Raw genomic sequence first — 21,137 nt, forward strand, 5'->3', positions numbered from 1 at the left:
TTCCACTCTTGTACCCACCAGGTCTCGAACCTAGGACCTTTCACGTGTTAGGCGGATGTGATAACCACTACACCATGGGTACACACTGCGAGAGGTTTTGAAGGGGAACATAAGTAGTTAAATTAAATAATTTTAAACACAAAATTAATCTAAAAAATTATCCCAACGGTTGAAAAACTGTTCTATTTAGTGTAGTGTAAAATTGTATTAGGAGAAAATCGAAGACTCCCGTGTACCCACCAGGTCTCGAACCTGGGGCCCTTCCGCGTGTGAAGCGGATGTGATAACCACTACACCATGGGTACGATTGGTTACTACTAAAAAATCTGAAACATACGCAATAGTATTTTTCTTGCGTGTTTCAAAAAGGAAGTAGTTTAACTTTGTAAATAATAAAGTTCAAACAATAAGCCTTTGAAACTTCAAGGTAAAAAAAAATGCTTGTCTTAAAAAAATTATTGATAAACAATCAGCTATCAGAAACGAATCGTCACTTTGTATGGGGCTGGTGAACGTGGTGTTTATTTAACTAAAGTATTAACTTGTACTACCCCTAATACAGATTAAAAGAGAAAGTAAATAAAAAAACTCAGCTGTATTGTTACTTATTATGTTAAGAAAAGGAAGTAATATTAAAATTCCCTAATTTTCGTACTTAGCTAAAATGATTCCGCTCTTGTACCCGCGAGGTCTCGAACCTGGGACCTTCCGCGTGTTAGGCGGATGTGATAACCACTACACCATGAGTACACACTGCGAGTGGTTTTGAAGGGGAACATAAGTAGTTAATATAAATAATTTTAAACGCAAAATTAATCTAAAAAATCATCCCAACTGTTGAAAAACCGTTCTATTTAGTGTAGAGTAAAATTGTAATAAGAAGAATATCAAAGACTCCCGTGTACCCACCAGGTCTGAAACCTGTGACCTTCCGCGTGTGAAGCGGATGTGATAACCACTACACCATGGGTACGAATGGTTACCACTAAAAAATCTGAAACATGCACAAGAGTATTTCTTCTTGCGTATTTCAAAAAGGAAGTAGTTTAACTTTGTAAATAATAAAGTTCAAACAATAGGCCTCTGAAACTTCAAATTAAAAAAATGCTTGTTTTAAAAAAAATATTGATAAACAATCAGCTATCAGAAACGAATCGTCACTTTGTATTGGACTGGCGAACGTGGTGTTTATTTAACTGAAGTATTAACTTGTACTACCCCTAATACAAATTAAAAGAGAAAGTAAATAAAAAAACTCAGCTGTATTGTTACTTATTATGTTAGGAAAAGGAAGTAATATCAAAATTCCCTAATTTTCGTACTTAGCTAAAATGATAACACTCTTGTACCCACCAGGTCTCGAACCTGGGTCCGTCCGCATGTTAGGCGGATGTGAGAACCACTACACCATGGGTACACACTGCGAGAGGTTTTGAAGGGGAACGTAAGTAGTTACTTTAAATAATTTTAGACACAAAATTAATCTAAAAAAATTATCCCAACGGTTGAAAAACTGTCCTTTTCAGTGTAGTGTAAAATTGTATTAAGAAGAAAATCGAAGACTCGTGTACCCACCAGGTCTCGAACTTGGGACCTTCCGCGTGTGAAGTGGATGTGATAACCACTACACCATGGGTACTGATGGTGACGACAAAAAAATCTGAAACGTACACAATAGTAATTTTTCCTGCGTGTTTCAAAAAGGAAGTAGTTTAACTTTGTAAATAATAAAGTTCAAACACTAAGCCTTTGGAACTTCAAGGTAAAAAAAATGCTTGTCTTAAAAAAATTATTGATAAACAATCAGCTATCAGAAACGAATTGTCTCTTTGTATGGGACTGGCGAACGTGGTGTTTATTTAACTGAAGTATTAACTTTTACTACCCCTAATACAGATTAAAAGAGAAAGTAAATAAAAAAACTCAGCTGTATTGTTACTTATTATGTTAGGAAAAGGAAGTAATATTAAAATTCCCTAATTTTCGTACTTAGCTAAAATGACACCACTCTTTTACCCACCCGTTCTCGAACCTGGGACCTTCCGCGTGCGAAGCGGATGTGATAACCACTACACCATGGATGCACACTGCGAGAGGTTTTGAAGGGGAACATAAGTAGTTAAATTAAATAATTTTAAACACAAAAGTAATCTAAAAAAATTATCCCAACGGTTGAAAAACTGTTCTATTTAGTGAAGTGTAAAATTGTAATAAGAAGAATATCGAAGATTCCTGTACCCACCAGGTCTCGAACCTGGGACCTTCCGCGTGTGAAGCGGATGTGATAACCACTACCCCATGGGTACGAATGGTTACCACTAAAAAATCGTAAACATACACAATAGTATTTTTTCTTGCGTGTTTCGAAAAGGAAGTAGTTTAGCTTTGTAAATAATAAAGTTCAAACACTAAGCCTTTGAAACTTCAAGGTAAAAAAAAATGCTTGTCTTAAAAAAATTATTGATAAACAATCAGCTATCAGAAACGAATCGTCACTTTGTATGGGGCTGGTGAACGTGGTGTTTATTTAACTAAAGTATTAACTTGTACTACCCCTAATACAGATTAAAAGAGAAAGTAAATAAAAAAACTCAGCTGGATTGTTACTTATTATGTTAAGAAAAGGAAGTAATATTAAAATTCCCTAATTTTCGTACTTAGCTAAAATGATTCCGCTCTTGTACCCGCGAGGTCTCGAACCTGGGACCTTCCGCGTGTTAGGCGGATGTGATAACCACTACACCATGAGTACACACTGCGAGTGGTTTTGAAGGGGAACATAAGTAGTTAATATAAATAATTTTAAACGCAAAATTAATCTAAAAAATCATCCCAACTGTTGAAAAACCGTTCTATTTAGTGTAGAGTAAAATTGTAATAAGAAGAATATCAAAGACTCCCGTGTACCCACCAGGTCTGAAACCTGTGACCTTCCGCGTGTGAAGCGGATGTGATAACCACTACACCATGGGTACGAATGGTTACCACTAAAAAATCTGAAACATGCACAAGAGTATTTCTTCTTGCGTATTTCAAAAAGGAAGTAGTTTAACTTTGTAAATAATAAAGTTCAAACAATAAGCCTTTGAAACTTCAAGGTAAAAAAAATGCTTGTTTTAAAAAAATTATTGATAAACAATCAGCTATCAGAAACGAATCGTCACTTTGTATGGGACTGGCGAACGTGGTGTTTATTTAACTGAAGTATTAACTTTTACTACCCCTAATACAGATTAAAAGAGAATGTAAATAAAAAAAACTCAGCTGTATTGTTACTTATTATGTTAGGAAAAGGAAGTAATATAAAAATTCCCTAATTTTCGTACTTAGCTAAAATGATAACACTCTTGTACCCACCAGGTCTCGAACCTGGGTCCGTCCGCATGTTAGGCGGATGTGAGAACCACTACACCATGGGTACACACTGCGAGAGGTTTTGAAGGGGAACGTAAGTAGTTACTTTAAATAATTTTAGACACAAAATTAATCTAAAAAAATTATCCCAACGGTTGAAAAACTGTTCTATTTAGTGTAGTGTAAAATTGTAATAAGAAGAATATCAAAGACTCCAGTATACCCACCAGGTCCTAAACCTGGGACCTTCCGCGTGTGAAGCGGATGTGATAACCACTACACCATGGGTACGAATGGTTACTACTAAAAAATCTGAAACATGCACAAGAGTATTTCTTCCTGCGTATTTCAAAAAGGAAGTAGTTTAACTTTGTAAATGATAAAGTTCAAACAATAGGCCTTTGAAACTTCAAATTAAAAAAATGCTTGTTTTAAAAAAAATATTGATAAACAATCAGCTATCAGAAACGAATCGTCACTTTGTATTGGACTGGCGAACGTGGTGTTTATTTAACTGAAGTATTAACTTGTACTACCCCTAATACAAATTAAAAGAGAAAGTAAATAAAAAAACTCAGCTGTATTGTTACTTATTATGTTAGGAAAAGGAAGTAATATCAAAATTCCCTAATTTTCGTACTTAGCTAAAATGATAACACTCTTGTACCCACCAGGTCTCGAACCTGGGTCCGTCCGCATGTTAGGCGGATGTGAGAACCACTACACCATGGGTACACACTGCGAGAGGTTTTGAAGGGGAACGTAAGTAGTTACTTTAAATAATTTTAGACACAAAATTAATCTAAAAAAATTATCCCAACGGTTGAAAAACTGTCCTTTTCAGTGTAGTGTAAAATTGTATTAAGAAGAAAATCGAAGACTCGTGTACCCACCAGGTCTCGAACTTGGGACCTTCCGCGTGTGAAGTGGATGTGATAACCACTACACCATGGGTACTGATGGTTACGACCAAAAAATCTGAAACGTACACAATAGTAATTTTTCCTGCGTGTTTCAAAAAGGAAGTAGTTTAACTTTGTAAATAATAAAGTTCAAACACTAAGCCTTTGGAACTTCAAGGTAAAAAAAATGCTTGTCTTAAAAAAATTATTGATAAACAATCAGCTATCAGAAACGAATTGTCACTTTGTATGGGACTGGCGAACGTGGTGTTTATTTAACTGAAGTATTAACTTGTACTACCCCTAATACAGATTAAAAGAGAAAGTAAATAAAAAAACTCAGCTGTATTGTTACTTATTATGTTAAGAAAAGGAAGTAATATTAAAATTCCCTAATTTTCGTACTTAGCTAAAATGATTCCACTCTTGTACCCGGGAGGTCTCAAACCTGGGACCTTCCGCGTGTTAGGCGGATGTGATAACCACTACACCATGGGTACACACTGCGGGTGGTTTTGAAGGGGAACATAAGTAGTTAATTTAAATAATTTTAAACACAAAATTAATCTTAAAAAAATTATCCCAACGGTTGAAAAACTGTCCTTTTCAGTGTAGTGTAAAATTGTATTAAGAAGAAAATCGAAGACTCGTGTACCCACCAGGTCTCGAACCTGGGACCTTCCGCGTGTGAAGCGGATGTGATAACCACTACACCATGGGTACTGATGGTTACGACAAAAAAATCTGAAACGTACACAATAGTAATTTTTCCTGCGTGTTTCAAAAAGGAAGTAGTTTAACTTTGTAAATAATAAAGTTCAAACACTAAGCCTTTGGAACTTCAAGGTAAAAAAAATGCTTGTCTTAAAAAAATTATTGATAAACAATCAGCTATCAGAAACGAATTGTCTCTTTGTATGGGACTGGCGAACGTGGTGTTTATTTAACTGAAGTATTAACTTTTACTACCCCTAATACAGATTAAAAGAGAAAGTAAATAAAAAAACTCAGCTGTATTGTTACTTATTATGTTAGGAAAAGGAAGTAATATTAAAATTCCCTAATTTTCGTACTTAGCTAAAATGACACCACTCTTTTACCCACCCGTTCTCGAACCTGGGACCTTCCGCGTGCGAAGCGGATGTGATAACCACTACACCATGGATGCACACTGCGAGAGGTTTTGAAGGGGAACATAAGTAGTTAAATTAAATAATTTTAAACACAAAATTAATCTAAAAAAAATATCCCAACGGTTGAAAAACTGTTCTATTTAGTGAAGTGTAAAATTGTATTAAGAAGAATATCGAAGACTCCTGTACCCACCAGGTCTCGAACCTGGGACCTTCCGCGTGTGAAGCGGATGTGATAACCTCTACACCATGGGTACGAATGGTCACCACTAAAAAATCTGAAACATACACAATAGTATTTTTTCTTGCGTGTTTCAAAAAGAAAGTAGTTTAACTTTGTAAATAATAAAGTTCAAACAATAAGCCTTTGAAACTTCATGGTAAAAAAAATGCTTGTTTTAAAAATATTATTGATAAACAATCAGCTATCAGAAACGAATCGTCACTTTGTATGGGACTGGCGAACGTGGTGTTTATTTAACTGAAGTATTAACTTTTACTACCCCTAATACAGATTAAAAGAGAAAGTAAATAAAAAAACTCAGCTGTATTGTTACTTATTATGTTAGGAAAAGGAAGTAATATTAAAATTCCCTAATTTTCGTACTTAGCTAAAATGATTCCACTGTTGTACCCACCAGGTCTCGAACCTGGGACCTTCCGCGTGTTAGGCGGATGTGATAACCACTACACTATGGGCACACACTGCGAGAGGCTTTGAAGGGGAACATAAGTAGTTGAATTAAATAATTTTAAACACAAAATTAATCTAAAAAATTATCCCAACCGTTGAAAAACTGTTCTATTTAGTGTAGTGTAAAATTGTATTAGGAGAAAATCGAAGACTCCCGTGTACCCACCAGGTCTCGAACCTGGGACCTTCCGCGTGTGAAGCGGATGTGATAACCACTACCCCATGGGTACGAATGGTTACCACTAAAAAATCGTAAACATGCACAATAGTATTTTTTCTTGCGTGTTTCGAAAAGGAAGTAGTTTAGCTTTGTAAATAATAAAGTTCAAACACTAAGCCTTTGAAACTTCAAGGTAAAAAAAAATGCTTGTCTTAAAAAAATTATTGATAAACAATCAGCTATCAGAAACGAATCGTCACTTTGTATGGGGCTGGTGAACGTGGTGTTTATTTAACTAAAGTATTAACTTGTACTACCCCTAATACAGATTAAAAGAGAAAGTAAATAAAAAAACTCAGCTGTATTGTTACTTATTATGTTAGGAAAAGGAAGTAATATCAAAATTCCCTAATTTTCGTACTTAGCTAAAATGATAACACTCTTGTACCCACCAGGTCTCGAACCTGGGTCCGTCCGCATGTTAGGCGGATGTGAGAACCACTACACCATGGGTACACACTGCGAGAGTCTTTGAAGGGGAACGTAAGTAGTTACTTTAAATAATTTTAGACACAAAATTAATCTAAAAAAATTATCCCAACGGTTGAAAAACTGTCCTTTTCAGTGTAGTGTAAAATTGTATTAAGAAGAAAATCGAAGACTCGTGTACCCACCAGGTCTCGAACTTGGGACCTTCCGCGTGTGAAGTGGATGTGATAACCACTACACCATGGGTACTGATGGTTACGACCAAAAAATCTGAAACGTACACAATAGTAATTTTTCCTGCGTGTTTCAAAAAGGAAGTAGTTTAACTTTGTAAATAATAAAGTTCAAACACTAAGCCTTTGGAACTTCAAGGTAAAAAAAATGCTTGTCTTAAAAAAATTATTGATAAACAATCAGCTATCAGAAACGAATTGTCACTTTGTATGGGACTGGCGAACGTGGTGTTTATTTAACTGAAGTATTAACTTGTACTACCCCTAATACAGATTAAAAGAGAAAGTAAATAAAAAAACTCAGCTGTATTGTTACTTATTATGTTAAGAAAAGGAAGTAATATTAAAATTCCCTAATTTTCGTACTTAGCTAAAATGATTCCGCTCTTGTACCCGCGAGGTCTCGAACCTGGGACCTTCCGCGTGTTAGGCGGATGTGATAACCACTACACCATGAGTACACACTGCGAGTGGTTTTGAAGGGGAACATAAGTAGTTAATCTAAATAATTTTAAACGCAAAATTAATCTAAAAAATCATCCCAACTGTTGAAAAACCGTTCTATTTAGTGTAGAGTAAAATTGTAATAAGAAGAATATCAAAGACTCCCGTGTACCCACCAGGTCTGAAACCTGGGACCTTCCGCGTGTGAAGCGGATGTGATAACCACTACACCATGGGTACGAATGGTTACCACTAAAAAATCTGAAACATGCACAAGAGTATTTCTTCTTGCGTATTTCAAAAAGGAAGTAGTTTAACTTTGTAAATAATAAAGTTCAAACAATAAGCCTTTGAAACTTCAAGGTAAAAAAAATGCTTGTTTTAAAAAAATTATTGATAAACAATCAGCTATCAGAAACGAATCGTCACTTTGTATGGGACTGGCGAACGTGGTGTTTATTTAACTGAAGTATTAACTTTTACTACCCCTAATACAGATTAAAAGAGAATGTAAATAAAAAAACTCAGCTGTATTGTTACTTATTATGTTAGGAAAAGGAAGTAATATCAAAATTCCCTAATTTTCGTACTTAGCTAAAATGATAACACTCTTGTACCCACCAGGTCTCGAACCTGGGTCAGTCCGCATGTTAGGCGGATGTGAGAACCACTACACCATGGGTACACACTGCGAGAGGTTTTGAAGGGGAACGTAAGTAGTTACTTTAAATAATTTTAGACACAAAATTAATCTAAAAAAATTATCCCAACGGTTGAAAAACTGTTCTATTTAGTGTAGTGTAAAATTGTAATAAGAAGAATATCAAAGACTCCCGTGTACCCACCAGGTCCTATACCTGGGACCTTCCGCGTGTGAAGCGGATGTGATAACCACTACACCATGGGTACGAATCGTTACTACTAAAAAATCTGAAACATGCACAAGAGTATTTCTTCTTGCGTATTTCAAAAAGGAAGTAGTTTAACTTTGTAAATAATAAAGTTCAAACAATAGGCCTTTGAAACTTCAAATTAAAAAAATGCTTGTTTTAAAAAAAATATTGATAAACAATCAGCTATCAGAAACGAATCGTCACTTTGTATTGGACTGGCGAACGTGGTGTTTATTTAACTGAAGTATTAACTTGTACTACCCCTAATACAAATTAAAAGAGAAAGTAAATAAAAAAACTCAGCTGTATTGTTACTTATTATGTTAGGAAAAGGAAGTAATATCAAAATTCCCTAATTTTCGTACTTAGCTAAAATGATAACACTCCTGTACCCACCAGGTCTCGAACCTGGGTCCGTCCGCATGTTAGGCGGATGTGAGAACCACTACACCATGGGTACACACTGCGAGAGGTTTTGAAGGGGAACGTAAGTTGTTACTTTAAATAATTTTAGACACAAAATTAATCTAAAAAAATTATCCCAACGGTTGAAAAACTGTTCTATTTAGTGAAGTGTAAAATTGTATTAAGAAGAATATCGAAGACTCCTGTACCCACCAGGTCTCGAACCTGGGACCTTCCGCGTGTGAAGCGGATGTGATAACCACTACACCATGGGTACGAATGGTCACCACTAAAAAATCTGAAACATACACAATAGTATTTTTTCTTGCGTGTTTCAAAAAGAAAGTAGTTTAACTTTGTAAATAATAAAGTTCAAACACTAAGCCTTTGAAACTTCAAGGTAAAAAAAAATGCTTGTCTTAAAAAAATTATTGATAAACAATCAGCTATCAGAAACGAATCGTCACTTTGTATGGGGCTGGTGAACGTGGTGTTTTTTTAACTAAAGTATTAACTTGTACTACCCCTAATACAGATTAAAAGAGAAAGTAAATAAAAAAACTCAGCTGTATTGTTACTTATTATGTTAAGAAAAGGAAGTAATATTAAAATTCCCTAATTTTCGTACTTAGCTAAAATGATTCCACTCTTGTACCCGCGAGGTCTCGAACCTGGGACCTTCCGCGTGTTAGGCGGATGTGATAACCACTACACCACGAGTACACACTGCGAGTGGTTTTGAAGGGGAACATAAGTAGTTAATATAAATAATTTTAAACGCAAAATTAATCTAAAAAATCATCCCAACTGTTGAAAAACCGTTCTATTTAGTGTAGAGTAAAATTGTAATAAGAAGAATATCAAAGACTCCCGTGTACCCACCAGGTCTGAAACCTGGGACCTTCCGCGTGTGAAGCGGATGTGATAACCACTACACCATGGGTACGAATGGTTACCACTAAAAAATCTGAAACATGCACAAGAGTATTTCTTCTTGCGTATTTCAAAAAGGAAGTAGTTTAACTTTGTAAATAATAAAGTTCAAACAATAAGCCTTTGAAACTTCAAGGTAAAAAAAAATGCTTGTTTTAAAAAAATTATTGATAAACAATCAGCTATCAGAAACGAATCGTCACTTTGTATGGGACTGGCGAACGTGGTGTTTATTTAACTGAAGTATTAACTTTTACTACCCCTAATACAGATTAAAAGAGAATGTAAATAAAAAAACTCAGCTGTATTGTTACTTATTATGGTAGGAAAAGGAAGTAATATCAAAATTCCCTTATTTTCGTACTTAGCTAAAATGATAACACTCTTGTACCCACCAGGTCTCGAACCTGGGACCGTCCGCATGTTAGGCGGATGTGAGAACCACTACACCATGGGTACACACTGCGAGAGGCTTTGAAGGGGAACGTAAGTAGTTAATTTAAATAATTTTAGACACAAAATTAATCTAAATAAAAACTTTTTAACAAAAAAATTGAACCGCCGAAAAAACTGAAAAGCAAAAAATAATAAACCATTTTAATTAAACCTTAATAACTAAGTTCTTAAACTGATGTAAGTATACCTAAGTACATATTTTTGTAATAATTTAGAGTTTTTAATTAACCTTAATAACTCAGTTCTTAAATTAATGTAAGTATACCTAAGTAGTTTTGAGTCGGTGCCAAACAAGCAAATTAATTATTTTTGTAAAGCGTGAGGCGCAGCGGTGGCGTCTGGCGACACGCCCCTTCGCCGGAAAATGCCGAGCGTTCACGAAGTTAAACCCGAACGTCGTCGAGTTCTCTCGAAGAAGCACGTGTCGAGTACTTGGCTTCTACTGAGATTTTGCCTCATATACAACAGTCAAAATGTTTATTTCATTGTTCATCATACTGAATAAGGATTTCTCATCTTGTTAAAAGCTCAAATAAATGGTTTTGTGGGTCATAGTATTATTTAGCGTAAGTATGGCATAACAACTGTAGCCGTTAATTGCATACATGATCCTGAAGATTTTTCTCACTGGTTGTTTGCCTCTCTCGTGCGATGTCCCAAAGGTTTCAAAGCTCCAACGAGAGGTACTTTTTGTTGTATACGATCTACTAGTATTCATGATTTAATGATGGCGTGTGGAGTGAGCTTTTTTTTAAACATTTATGTTTATCGCCGGACATTTCACATTACATTGCAAATTTTATTTGGTTATTTCTTTAAATTTAGGTAATTTAGGGATCTTTGTTTATTTATTGTTTGGCACCGACTCAAAACTACTTAGGTATACTTACATTAATTTAAGAACTGAGTTATTAAGGTTAATTAAAAACTCTAAATTATTACAAAAATATATACTTAGGTATACTTACATCAGTTTAAGAACTTAGTTATTAAGGTTTAATTAAAATGGTTCATTATTTTTTGCTTTTCAAATTTTTCGGCGGTTCAATTTTTTTGTTAAAAAGTTTTTATTTTATAATTTTTTGTGGCTATAAGCTACTAATGTGGCTATAATCTGTATGCTTATATTTTTTATTTCTTTTTAAAATAGCTACCTACCTTACTTTAGCTATTAACATATATATATATATATATATATATATATATATATATATATATATATATATATATATATATATATAATCGTATTTTAACAATTATCTGTTGCGTTACATAAATAATTTTAAAAAAGCAGGCTTTATATACTAACATGGGTAGGCCTACAAAAAATGCTGCTCGGATGAGGAAAAGATGTTTAGAAGAATCTATTAATGAGAAAGAAAAAAGGTTGGAAGCAAACAGAAAGAGAATTACATTAACACGTTCACAGGAGAGTTTAGGTCAGCGCGAGGAAAGACTGTCGAGAATGAGAAGCTGCAATAACGATAGGTTATTGCAAGAAGGTGATAAGCAGCGCGCTCGTCGTTTAGATATGATAAGAGAGCGACTTTCAAATGAGACTGAAGAGCAACGCGCTCATCGTTTAGATCTGATAAGAGAGCGACTTTCAAATGAGAGTGAAGAGCAACGCGCTCATCGTTTAGATCTGATAAGAGAGCGACTTTCAAGTGAGAGCGAAGAGCAACGCGCTCATCGTTTAGATCTGATAAGAGAGCGAGTTTCAAATGAAATTGAGAACGAACGTATGCTGCGTTTGGATGCTGCTCGTAACCGTTCAGCAATGGTGGTACTTCACGAATCTTCCGAGGAGAGAACTAATCGTCTGAGCGCCATGCGACAAGCAGCTCGCGAGCGAAGAAACCAATGTAACGCAGAGAACTTTAAGAAATCAATTAATGTTTATGCTGACTTGTCGTGTTCAATATGCAAAAAAAATTGTATCCGCAGCAACGTAGGAAATTGCAAACTAAAAATTTAGGCTCTATTTTGCCTAACGAACTGGTAGCTTTAGGTAATATAATTACTTGTTCACGATGCTCAAACAATATTAAAAAACATAAAACTCCACCCCAGGCCTATTGGAACAAAATGTCGGTAGCTGCAATACCTACAGAAATTGATGAGTTATCGGAAATTGAGAAACGTTTTATTTGCAGAGTAGTGCCATTTCTTAAAATAATAAAAGTTCAAAATCGTTTGAGTCAAGACTGGTGCAAAGGGCAGGCAATCCTTTTTGCTCAGGATGTGGTCGAGCTGGCGGAACAACTTCCGCTTGAACCTAATCAAACTGGATTAGTGCTCGTAGTAGAAAGTCGGGAAAATTTAGAACGTTCTAGGGAGTTTCAAATTGATATAGGTAAACTTCAAGTGGCATTGCAGTGGCTCCTAAAGAATAATGCACTGTATAAAGATGTTCGTGTGCATTTTCCTACTGTGATCGATATTTCTACGATAACACAAATTGCTGACGAACCTGCACATGTTCATGACAGTGAAGAACCAACTTTTGAACGGTCAACTGTTAATAAAAATAACTATACTTTCTTGCAAAACAATGTATCTATACTACATGGGTCCTTTCATCAGGGCAATGAACGATTTAGTCCACAGTCACGTGGTCGACAATGCACAGGGATTGCAACTGTTGCTATTGTGGCATTTTCTTTGATCAATCCTAATGATTGGTGCAAAAGTGACATAGATTATATGTTACTGGTAGGAGATAAGTATTATAGAGACTGTATTGCGGCTCGGGTTAACCCCAATCCTGAAGAAGCACACATAGATTATTTGGCTGCAACTGAGCTTTTACCAAGCATCATATACAATAATCTAAAAGTTCATATCAATATTCTTCATGAATCATCATTTAATGGTCACGCAGACAACGACAATAGTGGAGAAGGATTTCCGAATTTGTTAAACGCTCTAATAAATGTATTTAGGGATCATAGTTATGCCATACTTAATATGAATAATACAACTGTAGCCGTCCATTGCAGACTCGATCCTGGAGGTTTTTCTTACTGGTTGTTCGACTCCCACGCGCGAGGTCTAAAAGGTTTCAAAGCTCCAACGAGAGGTACTTCATGTTGTATACGATTTACTAGTATCCATGAACTGCATAATATCGTGCGTAGAAAATTGATCATAAAAAACACATCTGTAAGTGTGTTAACTGGGAATGTTTTTTCACTGACACCAATTAGGATAACACCCGAAAATACACTAGAACAGTTAAATCAAGGTAAAGAAACATCTTCAGTTCTTCAAAAACAACGCCAATCATTTAATTGTCATCAGCCGCAAGTAATGCATACATCTAAAATCGTGCAACAATCGTCAGAAGAAAGTAATAATACTATGGAAAAAGACATTATTCACCCTCAATTACAGCAAAATTATAATTCGGAAATGAGATATATTTTTACAACCAGTATGCTTAGAAACATAGATGAAAGAGTACCTAATTTGGACAGTGTTGTTAACATAGACAACCCTAACCCAGAAGATGAAGTAAGACTAAAAGAAGTTAAAAGGAAAGCAGCACCACCCCTAAATTATGAAAGTGAAAAAAGAATGGAAGAGATGGGCTGGTATTTTTTATTCCCTGATGGAAGAAATGGATTTGGCGAAGAAAGAGAGGTTTCAATTACCCCATTAGACTACTTTCAAGCTCGTGTAATGAGTAAGGATAAAAGATTCCAGAGAAATGACTATTTATTTTTTGCATTGTCAGTTGTTGAGTACTTTCGAGCAAAAGCAAGTGTGTCTGTTTCATGCAGAATGCGTCAAGGCCAAGGCGAACATACACCTCAAGGGCTAATTGACAACATGCATCTGACAATGAGAAATGTGCGAGGGACTGCTTCGTACTGGAGACGATGCTGTTCGGAGTTAATTGCCATGGTAAGAAGTATAGGGCCTCCTACCTGGTTTATTACCCTTTCCTGCAATGACCTAAATTGGCCAGATATGACAAAAGCTTTGCTCATTGCGGATGGCAACAATGTAAATAATTTAGATAGTATAACATTTCCAGAACGACAAAAGTTAGTGCAAAAATATCCAGTGGTTATTGCAAGGCAATTTACAATAAGAATTAATGCTCTTATGCATTATTTAAAACAAAATAATGACTGCTTAGGTGGAAGTATCATAGACTTTTGGTACAGGATAGAATTTCAAAACCGAGGCAGTCCGCACTTGCACATGCTGGTGTGGTGTGAAAACATTCCTGATTTTTCAACAAATGAAGGAATAAGTATAACCGAAAGAGTTATTTCATGTTCTTTGAACCCTCATAATATTGAGTTAAAACATCTAGTCGAAGATGTCCAAATGCATCGACACACAAAAACCTGCTACAAAGAACGTACAAACCATTGCTGTCGTTTTGGGTTTCCGAGAGCTCCAAGTGAGGATACCTTATGCTTGGGTCCCGATGAAGCACTTGCCAACAACGGTCGGTTTTGCATCTTACGAAGAACTTCTGAAGAAAGTATGGTTAATAACTATAGTCCTGAAATTCTTAGTCTTTGGGAAGGAAACATGGACATTCAGCCATGCGGAAATATCTCTGCCGTTGCATATTACGTTGCAAAATATGTGAGTAAGTGTGAACCTCACGACACTGGAGATGTGGTACGCCACGCAATTACAAAAGCTAAAAGACGGGGCGGCGGAGTGTGGAGCCAACTGTTTGCGGTTTCTATGGCAATACTCTCGCAGCGATTGGTAAGTGCTCCCGAATGCGCCTATCGTCTTTGCCACCTGCCGCTTAAAATGAGCTCTCGTAAAACAATATTTGTGAATAGCTGCATGCCAAGTCAACGCTTTCATTTATTGCGGTTTGAAGGGGATGAAGCTTCAATATGCAACAACGTATTCGATCGTTACGTGTTGAGGCCTGATGAACTTCAAAATATAAGTCTGGCAGAATTTGCAGTGCGTTATGAGACGAGTTCAAATATTATGTGGAGTGAGGAAGATGGTGACATCGAACTCAGAGAACCTGTTGATAACCTTACAAAAATAAGATATATACGACTGAGAGACGGTTCACGTATGCGAATAAGAAATAAGCCAGCTGTGTTACGAACACGTTACTACACACTCCATGGTGACAAAGATGGGTATTACTATAGCTTGATTGTTTGCCATATTCCTTTTCGCGATGAAAACCAACTAATGTTGGAAGACGAGACTCCAGAATCTTGTTTCTTTAGACGAAAAGACGAATTAAGGCCTCTGCTGAATAATGTTAGTGCCGAAGATTTCGCACATGCAGAACAGGTCATTCAACAGGCACTTTGCCCAGGGAACTGCTTTAAATCTTGCCCGTGAAACGGGTTTCAAAAATATCAAAGACGATCAAATTATAAACGCCGATGAGCATATCAGTCAATATAATCAAGACGACTTCTGTGAAGATATAGAGGAAAGAGGTGCAATGACTGATGATATATTTTTTAATACTGTCAGAGGGTCTAAACATACAGCAAAAGGATTTATTTCAAAGAATTTCTACGGCCATTGAAAAAGATTTACATGGTGATGATGAAAAGCTGTTGCCTTTTATAACTGGAGGAGCTGGCAGTGGCAAATCATTTGTTTTAAAATTACTCGTGGAGCACATCAAGAGGTGTTATGTGCCTACAGTTGATTTGCTTCTAAAGCCTAAATTTGTTGAGGTAGGTTCATTAACCGGTGTCGCCGCCCGCCAGGTACTTGGCAAAACATTGCATTCTCTTTTTTCTCTTCCCATCGAAAAAGGTAATTCAACTGCATATAGACGCTTAAATGGTGAAAGGCTAGAACAAGAAAGACGTAAATGGCACAACATAAGTTGGTTAGTGATTGACGAAATATCAATGGTGTCTGACGAGAACTTAAGAATGATTCATTTGCGGCTACAGGAATTTAAAAACAATGATAAGTTGTTTGGTGGGATAAATATTGTTCTATTTGGAGACATCATGCAACTGCCCCCTAGGGTGGAGCTTATTTGCACTGAAAAAATAAAGTTTTAATTTTTGTAGGTCTTACCCTCTTAATTTGTTCCTTTTGATGAAAAACCACTAAATATGAAGTTTGAATGAAACATTTTGATATTTAGAGGTAGCTCAATGAGCTTGAAGTTTGTTACATAGAGAAAATTTCGACAAAAAGTGATAGTTACGCATTTATTTATATAGCACTTGTAAATCAATTGAGACATTAAAGAAGGTGGTTTCTGGGTTATAAAATGCACCTGGCATTGTTCTGGAAACAAGTTATTGTTTTGAAACAGTCCCAGATAAAGTCACTTTCCTGCTGTCAGGGTATATTCTGCGGTGTTCCTCGATGACTTGCAGCAGAAACTGCAACTGCGTTTCATCATATGTTATCAGTCCACTAAACTCCTGAATGAGAGCCACTCCACGTTCAGCATGATCATTCACTACATTTAAAGCTTGAATAATTTATTTTGGCTTCTTTGTAGTCATCTCTTGTTTCCCACGATGCTGGATCAACAGAAAGATAATCTATGGGCAGGTTTAATGCCTGGAACAGTGACATAGACTTTGCTGTTACAAAATCATCCAAATTTTTGTTCTCAAATGTTTGAAGATCAATCTTCCTCTGTTTAGAATTTTCTTTAGCTGGTTTTTTCATAGCACTGACCATTTTTATCTTGGTAGATGCACTGACATGACTATCAAAAAAAGCCAACGAAACTAGTTCCTCTGTTAAATACCATAAATGGTTGGAAAACTTATTTGCAGCAGCTTTCGAGATATTTGTATGAATAGCCGAATATTCAATCAAAGACTTCATTAGTAACAGGTCATTATATGGAGCACTTGCAGCTTCTGGTGCTGATATCCATGCTTTCATGTATACACGTGCAATGAAAATGCATACAGCTGTTAATCCCTTCTCTTCTTTAGATGTAAGCTTGAATTGCGATCTAAACATCCAGATTTTGAGACTATAAATACATTTCGACATCCAACGGGCATGATGCATGGCTCCAGGCGACATAAATTTAACACCTCTAACAGGGGCAGTTCCAAGGAAAATAATCACAAGTTCAACTAATTCTTTATAATCACCTCTTAGTTGGTTATGTGACTCTTCCATGTATTTTTTTGCATAAGCAATTGTATCTTCTTTGATATCCTTTATCAGTTCATCAACTACGTCAACTGAAATTCCAGTTTCGTACTGGTTGGTGTCAATGAAGCTCCAAAATTCCTTGAAACGTTTGAATAATGGAATTTCAGGAGAAGATGTGGCTCCCATGCACACTTGAAACACTGACCCTATAATTAGTTCCAACACATGATGCCTGCACGCTAGGGACAAAAGTTCCTTTTCAAGCTTTTGTTCTAAAAGAACACATGCACCCGAGTTACTGCCAGTGTTTTAACTGGTTGTATCAAAACACATAGCACGTATGTTGTTTGATATTCCCCAGCTTTCAATAGCTTTAAATACTGCTGTAGCCTGTGCCTCACCTGTCCCAGATGGAAGCTTGGGAACTGCAAGTAGCTGGTGAATTCCTTTCCCAGTTACTAATACAGGCAGGCGATCTACTTTTTCTTTTGCAACTAAATCGGGAATTAATTTGCTGTCCCAATGGATAACTAGAGGGACGTTAGGTTGAAACTTAGCCTTTATGTCTGCATATTTCTGAGCTCTTTCTTTCCTTCTTTGACGGCGAATTGAGTCCTTATTTAAAGAAAATTCATCGATATTGAATCCTAAGCCTTTTGCAGTTTCTGCTATGACATAGAAAGCCTTTCGGTCTGACACTTTTGTTCTGTCCAAAGCTGCAGCAAGTTGGGGAGTAACTATAGTATTTCTCCCTCGCTTCCTTTTCTGTCTTTTTGATGCTTGTTCTGTAATATCCATTTTCTTACCTTCTTCCGTTGAGCTTAAGTTGCTATCAGTTTCAGTATCAGTAGATGATTCAAGTTCCACTACAGAATCTTTTAATTCTTTAATTTTCGGTTGCTGTATTCGGGCATTTGCTTTTGTTTCTCGTTCAAGAGCTTTTTTCTCTTTTATATGAAGCTTTTTATCAACTCCTAACATTGATCCACACCTACCTTTCATCCTTTGTGCTATTAAAAAGTCTTTGTCTTCTTGTAAGACTGCTTTACTGGTTAAAACATCAGCATGAGCAACATCAAAAAGATCTTCTAGTTTAGAGAGAAAAGTTGATTCCTTTGCTTGCTGCGTTGATGAACATCGAGCTTTATTTTTCTTCAAAAGTTGCCACTCTTTATACAACTTTTCAAGCTTCATTTGACAATTTTGGTTGTCTCGCATAGGAATTCTAGCTTTTTGCCAAAACTTGGCAATTTCTGTGATGGTCAGAGTTGAAGCTTGTCTTACTGTTTTCTTCAATTCAAGATGATGATGCAAAAAATGTCCCAGAGCCATACGCAAGGATGGCAATTTTCCACCTTTTAATTCTGGAACTGACCCACCAAGAAGATACAAGTCACTTTGAGATCTTGTGGCTTTTGCAGTCATTTTGCTTTCAAAACTGAAGCAAAAATAAAATACTGAAAACAAAGTAAGTGCTAAAATAACCAAATGTGTTTTGCGCAGCTAAAGATGTCACATCCTAAAACAAAATGGCTAAATCAGAGCTAGCATGGCTTTTAAATACTTGTGGTCTGCCTAGTGGTGCCATCTAGTAAGTTATATGTGAAGTTAAAATAAGTCCAAGGTATATTTATAAAATAATGGAAAAGTAAGCAATCTTTGCTTTTCGAAAAAAAAAAAAAAAAAAAAAACAAATCCCGCAATGTTAAAAATTTCACAGTTGTTGAGCTACCTCTAAATAATCTTTAAATGTGCTAATATTTGGCCTGAATTTTTTTTCATACAAAGGAACAAAATGAGAGGGTAAGAGGTTAATATTTTCATAGTTGAAAAATAAGCTCCACCCTACTGCCCCCTGTGAAAGGACATTGGTGCTTTGTACAGCCAGCTTGGTTTGCTGCAGAAATTAATTTATGGCACGCATTTTCATTCTGCGAATTAACAATCAACATGAGACAAAGAAATGATACAGAGTTCGTCGACCTGTTGAACAATTTACGCGTAAGCGAATTGACAACTGGTCAACTAGAACTGCTTTGTCAAAGGCGAAGGGTGGCTTTAGATGAAGAATTTAAGGATGGTGTTGTGATTCGAATATTCCCGACCGTCAAACAGGTTGACGAATACAATGATAAGATGACAGCTATGAATTCAAAACAAAATCGTGTCTATACAATCCGTTCCATAGATGAGTCTCGTGAAATTGCTACCTATGGAAAGAAACCTCCAGATAATGTTGTCCCGAAAGATGTGAACAATTGTGGTGGACTTTTATCAGAGGTAAAACTTGCTGCCGAATCTCGTGTGATGTTGAGACGTAACATATCAGTATCAGACGACCTCGTCAATGGTGCAATGGGTATTTAAAAAAAATAAAATGGCCATCACTACGTAGGGATCAACTAGAGGAAGGAGAGTTACCGGACTGCATATTAGTTAAGTCTGACGATGAAAGCATAGGAAGCAGACTAAAAGATAGCGATGGTTGTGTCGCCATACCTCCAGTGGTTGCAACTTTTCAAGGAACGAAAGGTTATGGTGACACTGAGCGCAGGATGTTGCCAATAATTCTATGCTGGGCCGTCACGGTACACAAATTGCAAGGTACGACCCTTGATAAAGCTGTAATAGACCTCGGAAAGAAAGTGTTTGCTAAAGGACAGGCATATGTGGCACTGAGTAGAGTAAAAACACTTGAGGGTATTGCTTTATCTGATCTAGAGCCAAATAAGTTACTACACAAACCTCACGATGAACGAGCTTTAGCAGAAATGCAGAGACTGAGAGCTCTAAATCAAGAGACTGACAAATCTAAAGCTCATTCATCGTGAGTTTTTTTTTTTTTTTGTAATACACAACTTAGTAATAAAAAATCTGTGAGCGAACAATAAATCACTCCTAATATCTCACCTTTAGATAAGGAATTTTTCCAAATTTACATGGGACCAAATTGTAGGTATACTCTTTCCAATAAAAAAACAACTATCGAAATGAGACTATTCTGTAAAAGTTATGCGTCGTCTTACACGAGAAAAAGTAAAAAACCTGTGAGTGAACAATAACTCACCCCTGTTTTCCATCCTTTAGGATAGGAAATTTTTTTCCAAATTTATATGGGAACAACTTCTGAGAAAATTCTTTCCAATGAAAAAAGAACTATCAAAATCGGACGAACCTGTGAAAAGTAATAACTGGTCATACATGAAAAAAAGAACTTATATATACGGGTCTACTTGAGAACCTCCTCCGTTTTTTCATCGGTTAAAAAACTAATCCTAATTAGAAATACCAGAGATTGAGAGGTCTATACTGCCGTGGGCAGGTCAAAAGCAGTAACTGCATTTTTTTTTCTTTTTCTTTTTTTTTTTTTTTTTTTTTTGCATTTTGTCATCTATTGTACGTTAGCTTTGTTGTACAAACTAACTTATTTGGTTTCCGCTGAAAAAAATATATAACTCCAACATTTTCTTATTGTTAGTACTCCTGACTCCAACACACATTTCATCAAATATCTCGAAAACTCATTTCTGCAGATACTGCCGCTTACCTGCCCACGGCAGTACACACGAGAGACATACAGGTCTGAAGCTCATTCATTGTGAGCTTTTTTTTTTTTTTTTGTAATACCCAACTCAGAATAAAAAAATCTTGGAGTGAACAACTAATCACCCCCTCTCCCCCCCTTAGGGTAGGAATTTTTCCCTCAAATTTACAGGGGAATTACTTCAGGCTATACCCTTTCTAATAAAAAAAAGAATATTCTAAATCGGACTATTCTGTAAAAAGTTATGTGTGGTCATATATAAAAAAATCTGTGAGTGAACAACAAATCTCCCCCTTTTCCCACCCTTAGGGTAGGATTTTTTTCTCCAAATTTATATGAGACCAACTTCAGGCTATACCCTTTCTAATAAAAAAAAGAATATTCTAAATCGGACTA

General features: G+C 36.1%; 25 non-coding genes across 25 annotated transcripts; all 25 read right to left on the bottom strand.

Moving 5' to 3' along the window:
• Positions 1–9: 9 nt before the first annotated feature.
• Trnav-aac (transfer RNA valine (anticodon AAC)) lies at positions 10–82 on the bottom strand. Its single transcript has one exon. It is a non-coding gene; the product is annotated as a tRNA-Val (tRNA).
• Positions 83–231: 149 nt separating this feature from the next.
• Positions 232–305, bottom strand: Trnav-cac (transfer RNA valine (anticodon CAC)). The gene has a single exon. It is a non-coding gene; the product is annotated as a tRNA-Val (tRNA).
• A 372-nt stretch (positions 306–677) lies between these two features.
• On the bottom strand, positions 678–750 carry Trnav-aac (transfer RNA valine (anticodon AAC)). Its single transcript has one exon. It is a non-coding gene; the product is annotated as a tRNA-Val (tRNA).
• Positions 751–1,344: 594 nt separating this feature from the next.
• On the bottom strand, positions 1,345–1,417 carry Trnav-aac (transfer RNA valine (anticodon AAC)). The gene has a single exon. It is a non-coding gene; the product is annotated as a tRNA-Val (tRNA).
• Positions 1,418–1,566: 149 nt separating this feature from the next.
• Trnav-cac (transfer RNA valine (anticodon CAC)) lies at positions 1,567–1,639 on the bottom strand. The gene has a single exon. It is a non-coding gene; the product is annotated as a tRNA-Val (tRNA).
• Positions 1,640–2,233: 594 nt separating this feature from the next.
• Positions 2,234–2,306, bottom strand: Trnav-cac (transfer RNA valine (anticodon CAC)). The gene has a single exon. It is a non-coding gene; the product is annotated as a tRNA-Val (tRNA).
• A 373-nt stretch (positions 2,307–2,679) lies between these two features.
• On the bottom strand, positions 2,680–2,752 carry Trnav-aac (transfer RNA valine (anticodon AAC)). Its single transcript has one exon. It is a non-coding gene; the product is annotated as a tRNA-Val (tRNA).
• Positions 2,753–3,348: 596 nt separating this feature from the next.
• Positions 3,349–3,421, bottom strand: Trnav-aac (transfer RNA valine (anticodon AAC)). Its single transcript has one exon. It is a non-coding gene; the product is annotated as a tRNA-Val (tRNA).
• Positions 3,422–3,572: 151 nt separating this feature from the next.
• Positions 3,573–3,645, bottom strand: Trnav-cac (transfer RNA valine (anticodon CAC)). The gene has a single exon. It is a non-coding gene; the product is annotated as a tRNA-Val (tRNA).
• A 371-nt stretch (positions 3,646–4,016) lies between these two features.
• Positions 4,017–4,089, bottom strand: Trnav-aac (transfer RNA valine (anticodon AAC)). The gene has a single exon. It is a non-coding gene; the product is annotated as a tRNA-Val (tRNA).
• Positions 4,090–4,238: 149 nt separating this feature from the next.
• Trnav-cac (transfer RNA valine (anticodon CAC)) lies at positions 4,239–4,311 on the bottom strand. The gene has a single exon. It is a non-coding gene; the product is annotated as a tRNA-Val (tRNA).
• A 595-nt stretch (positions 4,312–4,906) lies between these two features.
• Positions 4,907–4,979, bottom strand: Trnav-cac (transfer RNA valine (anticodon CAC)). The gene has a single exon. It is a non-coding gene; the product is annotated as a tRNA-Val (tRNA).
• Positions 4,980–5,573: 594 nt separating this feature from the next.
• On the bottom strand, positions 5,574–5,646 carry Trnav-cac (transfer RNA valine (anticodon CAC)). Its single transcript has one exon. It is a non-coding gene; the product is annotated as a tRNA-Val (tRNA).
• A 372-nt stretch (positions 5,647–6,018) lies between these two features.
• Trnav-aac (transfer RNA valine (anticodon AAC)) lies at positions 6,019–6,091 on the bottom strand. Its single transcript has one exon. It is a non-coding gene; the product is annotated as a tRNA-Val (tRNA).
• Positions 6,092–6,240: 149 nt separating this feature from the next.
• On the bottom strand, positions 6,241–6,313 carry Trnav-cac (transfer RNA valine (anticodon CAC)). Its single transcript has one exon. It is a non-coding gene; the product is annotated as a tRNA-Val (tRNA).
• A 373-nt stretch (positions 6,314–6,686) lies between these two features.
• On the bottom strand, positions 6,687–6,759 carry Trnav-aac (transfer RNA valine (anticodon AAC)). The gene has a single exon. It is a non-coding gene; the product is annotated as a tRNA-Val (tRNA).
• A 149-nt stretch (positions 6,760–6,908) lies between these two features.
• Trnav-cac (transfer RNA valine (anticodon CAC)) lies at positions 6,909–6,981 on the bottom strand. The gene has a single exon. It is a non-coding gene; the product is annotated as a tRNA-Val (tRNA).
• Positions 6,982–7,353: 372 nt separating this feature from the next.
• On the bottom strand, positions 7,354–7,426 carry Trnav-aac (transfer RNA valine (anticodon AAC)). Its single transcript has one exon. It is a non-coding gene; the product is annotated as a tRNA-Val (tRNA).
• A 150-nt stretch (positions 7,427–7,576) lies between these two features.
• Trnav-cac (transfer RNA valine (anticodon CAC)) lies at positions 7,577–7,649 on the bottom strand. Its single transcript has one exon. It is a non-coding gene; the product is annotated as a tRNA-Val (tRNA).
• A 372-nt stretch (positions 7,650–8,021) lies between these two features.
• Positions 8,022–8,094, bottom strand: Trnav-aac (transfer RNA valine (anticodon AAC)). Its single transcript has one exon. It is a non-coding gene; the product is annotated as a tRNA-Val (tRNA).
• A 595-nt stretch (positions 8,095–8,689) lies between these two features.
• Positions 8,690–8,762, bottom strand: Trnav-aac (transfer RNA valine (anticodon AAC)). Its single transcript has one exon. It is a non-coding gene; the product is annotated as a tRNA-Val (tRNA).
• Positions 8,763–8,911: 149 nt separating this feature from the next.
• On the bottom strand, positions 8,912–8,984 carry Trnav-cac (transfer RNA valine (anticodon CAC)). The gene has a single exon. It is a non-coding gene; the product is annotated as a tRNA-Val (tRNA).
• Positions 8,985–9,357: 373 nt separating this feature from the next.
• Positions 9,358–9,430, bottom strand: Trnav-aac (transfer RNA valine (anticodon AAC)). The gene has a single exon. It is a non-coding gene; the product is annotated as a tRNA-Val (tRNA).
• A 150-nt stretch (positions 9,431–9,580) lies between these two features.
• Trnav-cac (transfer RNA valine (anticodon CAC)) lies at positions 9,581–9,653 on the bottom strand. The gene has a single exon. It is a non-coding gene; the product is annotated as a tRNA-Val (tRNA).
• Positions 9,654–10,026: 373 nt separating this feature from the next.
• On the bottom strand, positions 10,027–10,099 carry Trnav-aac (transfer RNA valine (anticodon AAC)). Its single transcript has one exon. It is a non-coding gene; the product is annotated as a tRNA-Val (tRNA).
• Positions 10,100–21,137: the final 11,038 nt, after the last annotated feature.

The sequence above is a fragment of the Uloborus diversus genome, unplaced genomic scaffold, assembly GCF_026930045.1.
Source record: "Uloborus diversus isolate 005 unplaced genomic scaffold, Udiv.v.3.1 scaffold_1136, whole genome shotgun sequence".
In the NCBI taxonomy this organism is placed as follows: Eukaryota; Metazoa; Arthropoda; class Arachnida; order Araneae; family Uloboridae; genus Uloborus; species Uloborus diversus.